The sequence below is a fragment of the Neomonachus schauinslandi genome, chromosome 7 (assembly GCF_002201575.2).
Source record: "Neomonachus schauinslandi chromosome 7, ASM220157v2, whole genome shotgun sequence".
Taxonomy (NCBI): domain Eukaryota; kingdom Metazoa; phylum Chordata; class Mammalia; order Carnivora; family Phocidae; genus Neomonachus; species Neomonachus schauinslandi.
The window spans coordinates 62,910,912-62,925,973 of record NC_058409.1 but is presented as its reverse complement, the minus strand read 5'-3'; positions in this window follow the sequence as shown (position 1 = coordinate 62,925,973).

The window sequence follows — 15,062 nt, the reverse complement described above, 5'->3', positions numbered from 1 at the left end:
AGAAGCCAGAGAAACTCTAGGTCATTGCATTGCTTTTATATGCTTGTAATAGTCTCCAGCAAGTGCTTAGTGGTTCTGTGACACCACTTGTGACAGGTAGGCAATTTCCTGAATGGGTTTACTAGAATCCAATGAAAAAGATTCACAAAGCACCATGGTAATACTAAGCAAAATTTCATACTGCTTAAAATTTACCTGAGTGGTGTATCCAAATACTTCTGCTTTTTCCTTGAACTACTCAAGGCCTCTAGTCACAAGGTGCACTTCATCACAATAAGGACATTGTTAGAAGCAAATGGCTGAAAAAGAAAAGAAAAGAAAACACTACTACAATGGATGAAAAAAGAAACTCAAAGATCTTATGTTAGTGGTATCACTTTATATGTCTATGACTATATTAATATTTTATTGTTTCATTGTTCTATGGTACTTAACAAAGTGTCTGGTACATAAAAGGTGTTCTAAAAATATTAACTTCTTCAGTTGCCTTCTCCTGGTCAAGATTCCTTAGAAAATAGAAACTTAGGCATGAGTTAAGTGCTGATTATTTATTTGGAGGGTCTGATCCCAATTTAGTAAGAGTGAGGGACAAAGTAAAGCAAGAAAGGAAGGAAAGCAATCAAGGTGAAGGGTTACCGTATTGACCATTTGTTCTCTTTGTTTTTATTTATTTATTTATTTATTTATTTATTATTATTATTATTATTGTCATCATCATTATTATTTTTTCAGAGAGAGAGTAAGCAGTGGGGAGGGGCAGAGGAAGAGAGAATTATCAAGCAGGCTCCACACTCAGTGCAAGCCTGACGCGGGGCTTGGGCTTGATCTCACAACCCTGAGATCATGACCTGAGCCAAAATCAAGAGTCAGATGCTTAACTGACTAAGCCACCCAGAAGCCCCTGTTCTCTCTTTGTTTTTAAATGTATAAAATAATAATTTCCTCTTTTTCATGACATTTATGTTTTTAAGAAAAACAATATAATGTTAAACCTAAAGATATAATATCAGTATTTTTCATTGAGTGGATGCTTCTATTACTGTTAAGTATTTCTAAATGACCATCAAAAGGCAGAAGTAAAGTAAAGGATGTTTGAAGAAAAGGGCCACAAACTTTGTAGTCAGCACACCTGAGTTCTGACTACTATTGCCATTCAATTGATTTCACCCATAGAAAAATAAAATTTGCAATGTCTACCTCACATGATTATCATGAGGCTCAAATAAGCATTTGGAATTGATTTGAAAAGTAAGAGATATCATCCAAATATAACAGTTGTGATGTTTTATTAAGAAAAAATAATATTTTTAAAGGCTTATCATCTACCAATGCTTTTATATACATTACTTCATTTAATCTATTCAAGAATCCTGCAAGATAATTACCTACTTAAAAATACTCTTACTAGAATAAATTACACTTACACATTTCCTAGAGATTGTATCACAGAAAGCAAAAATTTCCACCAATCTTGAGTTCATTTATTCCGTAACTTTAGTGGCACATACTAGATTCTTCTAGTCATTATTGCTCTATTTCTCACTGATATGAAGTACTTTTTGCAAAACTAAATAATTTTCTAGTTTTCTCATAATTTTCATCATTATATTTATAACCGTTTGTTACATTAGCTCAGATACTAATATAGTTTTAGCTGAGAAATCTATATTCAAGCTCAGCTAAATTGGTGTTTCTAGAAAGTCGGTACTAGAACCTTTGAAATAACTATTATTTTGCTGTTCCTTAATAAATACAATTAAATGATTATTCTTCAATTGACAAAATCTTTTACCTCACAGCCCTTTCAATCCTGCAGTCCATAATTAATTTATTCCTTATGGCTTGAGGAAGGAAAGTAAGGGGGCAGTTTGTCTGGAAAGTATTGATTGATGATAATAGTAAACAAAAAGTTACATTACTATTTCAGATTTTATTCTCTTCAGCACCATGCTTACCTTAAAGGATAGGTGTAAGTATGCAAGAGCATGCGTGCGTGTTTGTGCACACGTGTGCACTGTTCTCTCTTTTTTTTTTTTTTTACTCCTATTGGAGAAAGAATTTATTTTTTTTTAATTTTTTTTTGATAATAATTTTTTTTTATTCTTATGTTAATCCCCATACATTACATCATTAGTTTTAGATGAAGTGTTCCATGATTCAGTTTGTGCATAACACCCAGTGCTCCATGCAGAATGTGCCCTCCTCAATACCCACCACCAGGCTAACCCATCCTCCCACCCCCTTCCCCTCTAGAACCCTCAGTTTGTTTTTCAGAGTCCATCGTCTCTCATGGTTCGTCTACCCCTCCGATTTCCCCCGCTTCATTCTTCACCTCCCGCTACCTTCTTCTTCTTTTTTTTTTTTTCCTTAACATATATTGCATTATTTGTTTCAGAGGTACAGATCTGAGAGTCAACAGTCTTGCACAATTCACAGCGCTTACCAGCTCTCTTATGGTGTAGTTAAGGAGGTGGTGGTGCCATTTGTTTTTCAAACCACAAATCCAATGCTAAAAGTTTTTTCAGTCAGTTTTACTTATTTTTATAACATATTACCCAATAAAAACAGAATATTTTTAACCAGAGAGAGAAGAAATATTTCATTTATGGTTTCATTTATGCTAAACTTAGCAACATTATCTTAACTTCTGCAAAGTTAATTCTGTGCTCTATTTATGAGAACTTTCAAAATGGAAAGGAATCAGTTTCATATTTAGAGATGATTATACAAATCACTGAACCTTTAACATTGATTTAATGAACTATACTTTTAGGGCTTGTTTCTTTCCATTCACTCTCTCAAAGACTCTATGAAGTCACCACATCAACATTCCATTTCAAAAGGGTTTGGACTGTGGCAAAGCTTACAGATAACAGAGTTTGAAAAACACCAATTCCTCAGAGACACCTGGGTCAGTCGGTTAAGCGTCCGCCTTTGGCTCAGGTCATGATCTCAGGGTCGTGGGATCGAGTCCTGCATCTGGCTCCTTGCTCAGCGGGGAGCCTGCTTCTCCCTCTCCCTCTGCCTCTCCCTCTGCCGCTCCCCCTGCTTGTGCTCTGGCTCTCGCATGCTCTCTCTCCCTCTCTGACAAATAAATAAAAAAATCTTAATAAAAAAAAAGACCAATTCCTCTGGGCTAGGTGGTGATAAAGCTGCAAGCCAGATAAAGCTGCAAGCAAGGCAGAATCAAACATCAAAGGCCAAATGAGCAATCTCATTCTAGGCACACACTGAGTCGAAGGGAAAAAAATTTCAGGAATTAGAGTAAGATGCTCTGGACAAGATCTATTTGTTTTCAATATAATCAATGTTCAAGTTTAAATAAATCCTAAAAGTGTTAGTTAGCTCAGTGCAAAGCCTTGGCAAATAAAGCAGCAGTCAGACTTGTAAGGTGGCTGTAGGAACGAGTCTGGAAAGAAGGCACTATAGTGCCTTAATTGATGTACTATAGTTCTAGACTTTACCAAGCACGCAGGATGTAGAGAAAATTCAGACACATTAGATACATAGTTAGAAATAGAATGAGTAGAAAACTGACCTGTATTATCCCTGAGGGCAAAAGTATATGACATTTTGTATCATAGATGGGCAGTGGTGTTTATGTGAGGTTTTAGATAATGTCCCAAAACCAAAAGAGATCAGTGACCATCTAGATGCGTCCACCCTGAGATAGATGGAAAACTTCCTAAATTCTCCTGACCAGTAGAATGATACGCTTGTCCAGAGAAAACAGGAAAAGGATCAGTCAGCCTTTGGAGTCATTGCATAATAATTCATAATGATTTCATATGAGGCATAACCTGCTGGTTAGGACTTATAAAGATTTACCAATTGAAGGTTTTCATGCAACACTTCAATGATTTTTTAGAATATTTGGACAGAGACAGACTGAAGTTCTTTTTTCTTTTCCACCTAGAGACTTCATTGTCAGTTAATAGTAAACCTTACCAGTGAAATTAGGAAATAAGTGGCATTTTCAAAGACTTTTTAAAGTATGCATTATAAAAAAGGATGTTTTAGGCAGCTCTAAAGATATTTATAGTATAATTGGACAGACACTGTAACAAAGGACAAAATATAATCAATATTCTCTAAATACAAGTAAGTTCACACTTATATATTACACACACACGGAGAATCAGCACCATTTCAGTATCACTTGGACTAGTGGATTCCAAAATGCGTATTTATGAGAATCAGTTAGGAATGTTTTTTTAAAATGCAGAGATTCCAGACAGTCATCTCACAGAGCTTATGATTAATTAGGTTTATGTTAGGATCCATAAATCTACATTTATGTTAAGTTCTTCTGATGACTTAGCCAAATTTCGGAGTCATAGCTATAGTCCACTGAGATTTCAGGGCTATTTTAGTTTAAATAAAATCAGTCATGGAAATTTTTAAATAAAAACATCATTAAAACCATTAGCACTTGTTTACTAAGATCAGTATTAATAAGTATCTGTTTTTCTACTCAATAGAGAATCTGTTTTTGGGGTTTGACCTGAAACCCCCGTGTTTTCAGAAAGAACAATCAAAAAGAACAGTCTCAGAACACTTCTTACCCACACAAGTTCACACAAACATACTTACATACCGCTAACTAGTCCACTTTGATGTGGAGAAAATATAGCTGCAGGGTGGCCAGAAGAGACGGAGAGACAGAGACAGAGGGATACACAGGCAGCAGAGGGAGGGAGCAGAATGCAGGGAGGAAAGGAAGAGGGAGAGAGGGAAGAAGAGGAGAGGGAGAGTGAGAGAGGCAGATTATTCCCAGAATAACAAGTCATGCATCCCACCCAAATTTTGAAAATGAGCAAGCCTCCAGTTACATGAATTGATAGATGCTGTGCTTAAAGTGGGGAAACAATCCAGTAAAAGAGACGGAGAGATTGTGCTAATAGAATGAGGACCAAATCAGCGTAGGCCAGATAGTTGTAGGTGTGGTAAATTATTTACAGCATTGGAAATAAAGTCTAAATTAGACCAGAACTCAGATTTTTCCTTTAGCATACTGATTATAGGTGATCCTCTCATTACCTTATCAAGCTGAAGCATAGTTCTCTCCTGAATATTTAGGAATGATAATGCTTTACCTATTTACTTGCTGTGTACTTGAAAGAAATAATACATAAGAAGCCATCAGAAAGCACCAAGAAAAAAGAAAACTAGCATAGCATATTTATCATAAAATATAAAGAGTAAGATTCATAAACAATATATTTTAGTAAGATTCACAAATAAGCCATATATAAATTTTGAATTACTATTTTTGGATACTATATCCTAAAAGAGTAAGTCATATGATTTGAAATATGGCAAATTGATTTCCACATTTTTGGCTAATATGCTGGTTGAAAATGAAAATCATGTGACTGACATCTTTAGTCATTCTGTAGATCAAGTAATTTATTGAAGCTGACATATTTCTATAAAAATTTCCAACTGGGTCAGAATAAATAAAAATTCATTCAAGTAAGGCAATGAGAATTTGGACTACACTTTGATCGTAATCTGCACGTATTTTCTCTCTCTCTCTCTCTTTTTTTTTTTTTTGAGCAGTTCAATGGTGAGAATTTCTTATTGAGAGTATGTAAATCTCTTTTTGACGGAAACACATGCATTGACAGCCTGGAATAAAACAAGAAGATAAAATGGTAACCAGAATACAAGATTTTTCACTATGCTATTGGAAACACCGGGATTATTGAAAAACACTAAATCATCTTTAAAACAGCACAATAAACTTCAGTACCAAGTATCAAGTTACCAAAATCTTATGCAGCAGGATGTTTGAAAGATACGTGCCATCTGTGTCAAACAGATTAAAGTTGCTTGAGAAATGTTAAAGAATTCAAGTTATTTTTCAGATTAAATTTCTCAAAATAAAGCACAATAAAAAGTAGTTTCCTCATCCCACAGCCAGCCCATATCCTCTAAATCTCTCTCAAAGAGGGTCTGACCAATTTTTCTTATGTATCTTTCTGAAATTTTATATAATTATATAAATGAATATATATTTTTCACCTATATAGTATCATTTTGGTAAAACTTGCTTTTTTAACTTAATAGTGTATGTCAAACACTTTCCATATCAAAAATGTATATTTTTACCTTGATTTTTTTTAGAGAATTATATGGTAAGTTGTTGTATGGAAACTATAATTTGTTTAACCAGGACATTACTGAATTTAGATTCCTTTTAATTTTTTGCTGCCATAATGGAATGCAATGAAATATTGTTATGCACACACTTTCACATATGTGTAACTTTAACACTTTGATGAAATCCTAAGCATGCAATTGCTGGTTTAGAGTATGTAGGTTTTTAATTTTGATAGAAGTTGCAAGTCACCCTCCAAAGAAATACGACCAGTGTGTAAACCCACTGAAAATATACAAAAATGTGTGTTTCCCCATATGATGGCTAAATTACTTTCATCTTCAGGAACCATGGAAAGACTTGACATTATACTTCAAGTATTGTTAGCCACAAGGTGAGATGGCATGGATGGAAAACTCATGGCTCATAAAAGAACTCTCAGAATTCATACCAACTGGAATAAAACCAAACAAAATTATAGAAATTTAGAAAAACTTCTGATAAACAAGGGATGGTAATGGGAATTGTGTAGTAACCACCACTAGAGATTTAAGACATACAAAATGTCACTAATATGTATTTGTAGCAATCCTGGTATGATACAAGTGTCTAATGGTTTTATTTAAAAAAATATAAACTATTTAAGTGAATTTACAGATGTATGTCACCTATCTCCCTTCTCTCCATAATCTTTAAATTGCTTATGTGTGAGTTCTGCTTGTAGTTTTTATTTGGGGTGGGGAGAGACAAAAAAATGAGGGCCATTTTATTGTGACAAAACTGAACATTTCTTCAGTCAGTATCATTCGTCTTGTGTGTCCTCAATACAAATGAAGGGATGGGCATACTTGGCTTTAAATGATTTCCTTGGCAACTCTTATAAGGTTTAGAGTGTTGAATGTGTGTGTGTGTCTGTGTGAGAGAGAAGGAAAGAGAGAGAAAGAAATTGATTGATTGATTTAAGGGTTCAGAGTAGTTCTAAAACACTGCATAAGATATGGCTTCAGAAACCCTATGATATGAAATAATTAATACTTACTGGTATAAAATAGGAATGGTTGAGGAAATATACTATAAAACTATGATAATTATTCAATGTTAGGTATATGAAACTGAAATCTAATGATTTATAAAAATATATTTTATCATAATAAAAGTTTGCCGGAGCACCTGGGTGGTTCAGTCAATTAAGTGTCTGCCTTTGGGTCAGGTCATGATCCCACAGTCCTGGGATTGAGCCTGGAGTTGGGCTCGCTGCTCAGTGGGGAGTTGGCTTCTCTCTCTCCCTCGCTCTGCTTGTATTTTCTCTCTCTTAAGTAAATAAATAAAATTTAAAAAAATACAAAGTTTGCCTTAGTTTTTGATAAATTAATCATCATTTATATTTTAAAAAGTGAAACATCTCTCTAAAATGTTATTAGATATATAATTAGTCAAATTTAATTACATATCCATATTCCTAAAATCTGTAATGATAGCTATCCCTTAAAACAGTAAGTTTTGTAGAATGTTCTCAGAAAAGAAGATACTAAAATGTAATTCTGAGTTGTTGAAATCTAAATAACCCTATTTTTATAAGTCAGTCTCTAAATCTTTTTTACACTGAGAAAGGCTTGCCACTTTATTAATGGCTAATACCTGAGAATAATGTACAAAATTATTTTGGAAATTTCCCTTTTCTAGCTGCCTGATGAGCTGTTAAGACCGTTTTTCTGCAATTCATGTTATATTTAGTACTTGAAGAAGTCGTTGAAATGTTAGTTTCTAGTTATATATTACTATGGTAGTGCTTTCATTTTATCCACACTTTTATTGGAAGTATTAAATATCTGCAGTAGTTCTAGTTCAGTTACTGGAAAGTGATGAAGCTTTTCATAATACCTTTTTATGGCTTTAAAAATCCTACAAATGGTAATTCTTGCTTGTCCTTTGATATGGCTGAAACAGTTAAATTGAATAACTGTATCAAGAAGAAATATTTATAATGAATTCTTTTCAAAAGCTTCATTTTTCTTTCATTGATGTCAGATAACAGAAATACAATGTAAAATTAAAGGTTCAAAGTTTTAGATTTTAAGAACTCGAATCAATCATACTGAAAATACCATTAATAATTCTCATAATTACACAATATAAATACCCAAGAAAGATAAAGCAAATCATTTTTAGGTCTGACTCAATAAAAGTTGATAACTGTATGGTTAAGGTCACTACACTGAATTTGAGGAGGCATCAAAATGAAGTATATGTTCTCTTAAAAATATCAGAAGTAATCATTTGGGGAATAATCCTCAAAATGTCACTGTTTTGTGATGTGTGGAAGTGGCTCTAATTTAAATTCTGGACTGCTTATATGTAATTAGCCTTTAGCACCAAAAAAATTCTTAAAAATTCTACATTATCATTAAAACCATCTCTCATTGTCTATCTACAGGTGATATTCTAATTTTCCTTATATAATTTAAACTTTTATAGCTTCATAAAGATAATTAATTTTCCTTTCACTACTGAAAGGTTCTTGGTTCAGTGATTTCAAAACATATTATTATAGTGAAAACAACTTCATAATTAAACCAAAATAACCCAGAGTAAGCAAAATCAACAACACGTTTGGCTGGGCCAACCAGGGTTGGGTTTTCAAGTTAATGAATCCACCAGGGAGGTCATTCAGTTTGTGCCGAAAAAAAGTTCATAGTATTCACACGTGCACAAGTTCAGGTTCTTCTACAACAGGATGGATAAAAGAATTTATAAAATATAAATGTAAGGTGACTTCCAATGCATGGACTAAGGATCTTTTTAATACAATGCTTTATGTTTATGTTTAAATAAATTGTTGCCTAGGAGAACAAGTTCTTGGAATTTTATATTTGTCTTGAGTTAATGACTGATACAAAATTCACTCACATAATGTTGACTATAAAAAATAAAATGATAGTTGTCTTGACCTAGGTTATCTTCCAGCTATGACTTACGTTTTTCAAAAGCAGTTCTCAAGAATGTTATTTATAATGAATACTAGCTGCTAGTAGAACAAATCTCCACTTTCATGCCTATAAAGTTGTATATTAAATCTATTTTCCAAAGGTTACTAATCATCAGAAAGTCCTGGTGAGATATACCAATTACTAGGCTCCACTCATAATCACATTCTCAAGGGACAGGGCTGGAAAACTATTTTTTTAAAAATGGCAGTAGTTGATTCTGGTCCATTTTAGTAAACACATTTAACACATCTAGCTCTTCTAGATTTTTTTTCTCAGGTATCCATAGTGTAAGAAGTGATTTTATTAACTTTTCCCTTTGAAGTTATTTTAATGTTGGATTTTATAAAATTATATGGGATATTAACCTTTTATAAAAGATTTTAACAAGTGTGTATGAAAAGCAAATATATTATTTTTACATCTGTTAGTGTACTCTATTGTGCTTTGCTCTACATTTGGCTTTTTACTCATTAACCCAGAAGTGATCATTTACACGGATGTATTATTTTAACTAAAACATATGCATACCAGTATCACTTAATTTCAACACTTCCTCATAATCTTGCATGCATATGTATATATATATATATATAAAACCCTTACCCCTCCTCTCTTCCATGACTTTGTTTGTGTCATTGCCCATTATTTTAACCTCCCTTTTCTTTTAATTAACTCATTCCTATTCTTTAAACTTCAGTTTGTCCCATATTTGTTGCCTTTGTCTGTCACTAACATTCATTCACAAATACTTATTGTACACTATGCACGTGTGAAGCATCTGCTAAGCATGGACACAATGGATTCATAAATTTCTGCCAAAAGAGTTTATAGTTTAAGTAATCTTAATGGCTTTATCTTTCTGGGCATTTTTTGTCATTACGTGTTATATATTATCCAGAACAATATTTCCAATATTTTCATTTCAAAGTACAAGGGGATAAATTGACAAGGATGCTTTGGCATTAGAAAGGTTCTTCTACTACTGGCTCTTTGTAACTCAAAACTTAAAGCAGGTGGTAATATTAGCATTCTTGTAATATACTCATACGATGGCCCACCTGCTGGGATATGTTAATGAAAAATTTATCCTGTTACATTCTGAACATGTTTTTCTCAATATTTTCCATTGTTCTGGAAAGTTTCTCAATTTCAACATCTATTTTACTCTTTATTTAAAGATTTTATTTTTAAGTAATCTCTACACCCAACATGGGGCTCAAACTTACAACACCGAGATCAGGAGTTGTATGCTCTACCAACTGAGCCAGCTAGGTACACCTATTCTACTATTTATTTTAATAGAAGTTTCCAAGTATAATCTAATATTATCTTAATGAATAATAGCTTTTATTATATCATTTTGCTGTGGCTCTTCTTTGGCAACCTGTCATTTTTTTTTTCCATTGTCCTTCTCTTTAGCATCTTCCTTATTCTCTTTCCTTATTTTATTATTTATTGTGTGTTATTTGCTGTAGATGGATAAACCAGAAAATCAAAAATATTAAGAATTGTATATTATGTAAGATTCAACAAAATTCTAGATAAAACCATGAAGAATAAAATATTTGGCTTTGATGCCAAGATATTTTATCATTTACTCTAAGATAGCTAAGATATTTTAAATGTAATTACACTTCAGAGCCACATGCTGGACTGATCAAGGTTTCACTAGAAGCCTGACTTTTAAGGTATATCTTACTCATTTTCTCAGTCTTTATCAAAAATTGTTGTATGGCAAGTTTATGAACATATATTATTACCTCAGGGCCTCAAAATATAAGGTTCTTAGGGGATTACAAATATCTCCAGAGAAGGAAAGAGGGAAATGCCAGTTATAAATCAGTTTAGCATCAGTTCTATATTATTAAGCCACTTTTTTTGGTCTTCATGATAAAAGTCATTGGGAATTTTGGCCAAGGTTCTTTTTTACACAGTTCAGTCAAGCAGAGAGGTCTCAACTGTATTGTTAATCAGAATGAGTGGAAATAACCAATGTTAAAGAAATTATCCATTGGAGGCAAATGAACTCTTTGAGAAAATAATGGTGCCATCTGGTAAATTAGCTCTTCCTCAACTTCAAATACAACTCTAAAGGTTGTATATCCTTCAAACATTTTATTTCCAGAGAATATTTATTCACTTCTTCATTATCAGATTATGAACAAGACAATATAAGGTACTACTAAAAGCTGGGATTAGTGGGACCCAAAAGAATCTATTTCCTTCTATCACCATATCTTCACTTTATCAAAAGCCTAGGCCTATAGCGCATGCTGAGAATAGCCACAAATCTGCTGCTCACCTTAGCAACAAAGTGACTTTTTACCAACTGAATATTACTGCATTCACTTAGGATTCTCCCCACTGCCTAGACAGTAATCTACCCTCAAAAAAAAAAAAAGTGAATTGGCTGTTGTTTTTATGCTGATTTCCTCCCCAATGAAATGAGTATAAAAACCTACATTCCAAAATACATCAAAAGATCTAGTCCTAAGAAACATAACCACTAAAATAATAATCAAAACATGGATTCTCTCCAGATGACAGTAATTTTACTGAATCACCTAAAAAAGATGCTCAAATGATGAATGAGACATAACTTCTAACACAAAGTAGACATGACATTTTGAAATCAAACAGACAAATGTAAAATTGAAATAAGTGATTGTCTTTTTAAAAGAAGAACTAATTCAAATATTTTAAGAAAATAAAATGGACGAAGTAACTTTTCCCTGGACTCAAAGAGGAATTTAGTAAATTGGAAGCTAACATTGAGGAATTTTTTTCAGACTCTCCTGTTGAGAAACAGTTATTTTAAGAGACATGGAAGATAAAGAAGTTCCACCACATATTCGAAAGCATTATCAGAATAAGATAAGGAAGTAGATGAAAGAAACAGTATGTGAGGAGATAATTGAAAAGAATGTTTCAGAATTAAAGAATGTCAAGTGTTTGTAGAATGAAAGTGTATTTGGAATTTTGATCAGGATGAATTTAAAACACAGATATGTTGGCATGAAACTGATAAATATCATGCAAAAGGAAAAGTCTAAATAACTTTCAGAGAAAAAGAGTAACTACAATCAGAATGGTAACATTCTTGTCATCAACACCAATAGACATTAAAGGCAACTGAAAAAAGAAAAAAAAAAACCCTGCCAATATGGGTTTTTAACCCCAGGCAACTTTCCATCCAGGGAAGGAAGTAAAATACAAACATTTTTAAGAATGCAAATGAAAAGAACGTACCACACACAGATCATACTAAGTCAACAGCAATAACACAAAAACAACAAACCCATTATAATATATACTTAAACAATAACAAGAATTTTAAAAGCAATTAAATGGTACAAGACAAATATCAGGCACAGAATTTGGGAAAATAAGTTGATAATCACCTGATGGAAAAAAGTACTGATGAGTTACCTATGCATTTTAGGAAAATGTTCAAACAAAAACACTTTTTTTTTAAAGATTTTATTTATTTGAGAAAGAGAAAGAACGAGCATTGGGGAGGGGCTGAGGGAGAGAGAGAGAGAGAAAGCAGACTCCCTGCTGAGCAGGAGGCCCGATGCAGGTCTCGATCCCAGGACCCTGAGATCATGATCTGAGCCGAAGGCAGATGCTTAACCAACTGAGCCACCCAGGTGCCCCTAAACAAAAACTCTTAACAACACAATGGCAGTGGTCAGAAAATGGTCAAAATATGCTAAAGCTCTTATACAAAGGAACATAGAAAAATTACAATTTTGTACAAAAATATTAGATGAATACTAAGAGCTAATATTAAATTTCATGTTTAAAGAATTATAATTTAAGAGTAAATGCTTAAAATATCATGCAAAACTCCAACCAAACAGATAAAATAATAGGGAATACAGAAAGTTTAATAAAACAGAAGGCAGGGGATAGGGACAAAACTAACAAACCAAAATGATGATAAACAGAAAATACGAAGTCAAATAACATAAATAATTTTTAAAAGTACCCATAATAAGTGGTATTTCAGGAGAACGTTTCTTCCCCATATATTACAATTTCTTAACTGAGAATGTAGTTCAGTTCTAATGAATACACATCTTTGGGGCACCTGGGTTGCACAGTCAGTTAAGCCTCCAACTCCTGGTTTCAGCTCAGGTAGTGATCTCAAGGTTGTGAGATGGAGCCCCACCCCCACCCCCGCCTTGGGGTTCTGCGCTCAGTGCAAAGTCTACTTAAGACTCTCCCTCTCCCTCTGCTCCTCTCCTCTGCATGTTTTCTCTCTCTCTCAAATAAATAAATAAATCTTTAAAAATATAAAAATAGATAAGTACGTATCTTTTTTCTTTCTCTGTACCCATTCAACCTGTTATTCCTCTTTACCTACTCACAAAGAATAATTTGGACACACTTGCCTTGGTTGTTCCCTTTTTATTTTCATTTTTGTTTTTAGAGTTATCCCAGCCATTAAGATTAAGCTACTCCAGGCCAATACTGTAATTCCAAGTGGGAATTTTGCCTAATTATTGGAGTCAATGTTATGAAACCCATCTTGCCTCTTTTACTTAAACTGTGTCCTCAGTACCACATTGTATCACATTATTTTATTTCTCAATCCTTCCATACCTCCAATAGGAAATGGAATGATGTTTATCAGGATCCTTCAAAGGACTCCTAAAAATAGACACAAATTAAATTCACCAATTATTGGAAAGATTATATTATATTATACTCTTAAAAATTCTAGAGGGCACCTGGGGGGCTCAGTCCATTAAGCATCTGCCTTAAGCTTGGGTCATGATCTCAGGGTCCTGGGATCAAGCCCCTCATGGGGCTCCCTGCTCAGCGGGGAGTCTGCTTCTCCCTCTCTCTCTGCCCCTCCCCCTAGCTTGTGCTCTCTCTCTCAAATAAATAAATAAAATATTTTAAAAAAACGAAGTCAGACTTTCCCTCATTCTTAAAAATAAAAAAATTCTAGCAACATGCTGCTTAAAAAGCAACAAAAATTCAAAAACCAATGAAAAAAAATATTATTAATATAATGAAATATTAACAATGGAAGAAATGAAATGGGCATACCCTACAAATACTATTGAGTTTGCCCCTAAGCCTCATGAACTCTAAGAGATAGTTTCTCTTTTATTCTTGTAATCCAGAAGAAGAAAATGGAGTATAGAGTATTTAAATAATTTGTCCAATCATCCACTAACAAATGACTGAGCTGGGCTATGAACTCCAGAATTTTTGCCAAATAGTAGCCAAGCTGACTGTAGCATTATAAATATTAGATAAGCCAGAATTTAAGATAAAATGGTTAATATAGTTAAAACAGAATGATACATAAAATGAATGCTCCTGCAAGAAGACATAATTTTTTCATTATAAACTTGTACACAGAAAGTACTATTGCCTTGAAATATATAAAGAAAAACTGACATTAAATAATTAAAAATTAAATATGGAAAAATATCAACAAAATTAACCAGTTTTAGTGTGTGTACTTTCAAGTAACAGACAGAAACTTCAAAAACTAGAAAAAAGATTAAGATCTATATAATTCATTTTATGTCCTAATACAATCTTGATATCCAAATAGGGTGAACTACTTAATAAATGGTGTTGGACTATGATTTCTCCATTTGGATAAGGAAAAAAACAAATTCTTACATCTTAGGACATAGATAATGATTAATTCCAAATGGATTAATAATTGGAAACTAGATAAGAAAAGTATAGTTTTAGAATTTTCAGAAGAAAATATATTATTTTTTGAAAAGAGGAAAGCAAGACACTTCAAAAACTCTCATAGGCTCATCTCAGAAAAGAAAAAATTAGGGCACCTGGCTGGTTCAGTCGGTGGAGTGTGTGGCTCTTCATCTTGGGCGTCGTGGGTTCCAGCCCCACATTGAGCATTGAAGAAAGAAAGAAAAAGAAAGAAAGAAAGAAAGAAAGAAAGAAAGAAAGAAAGAAAGAAAGAAAGAAAGAAAGAA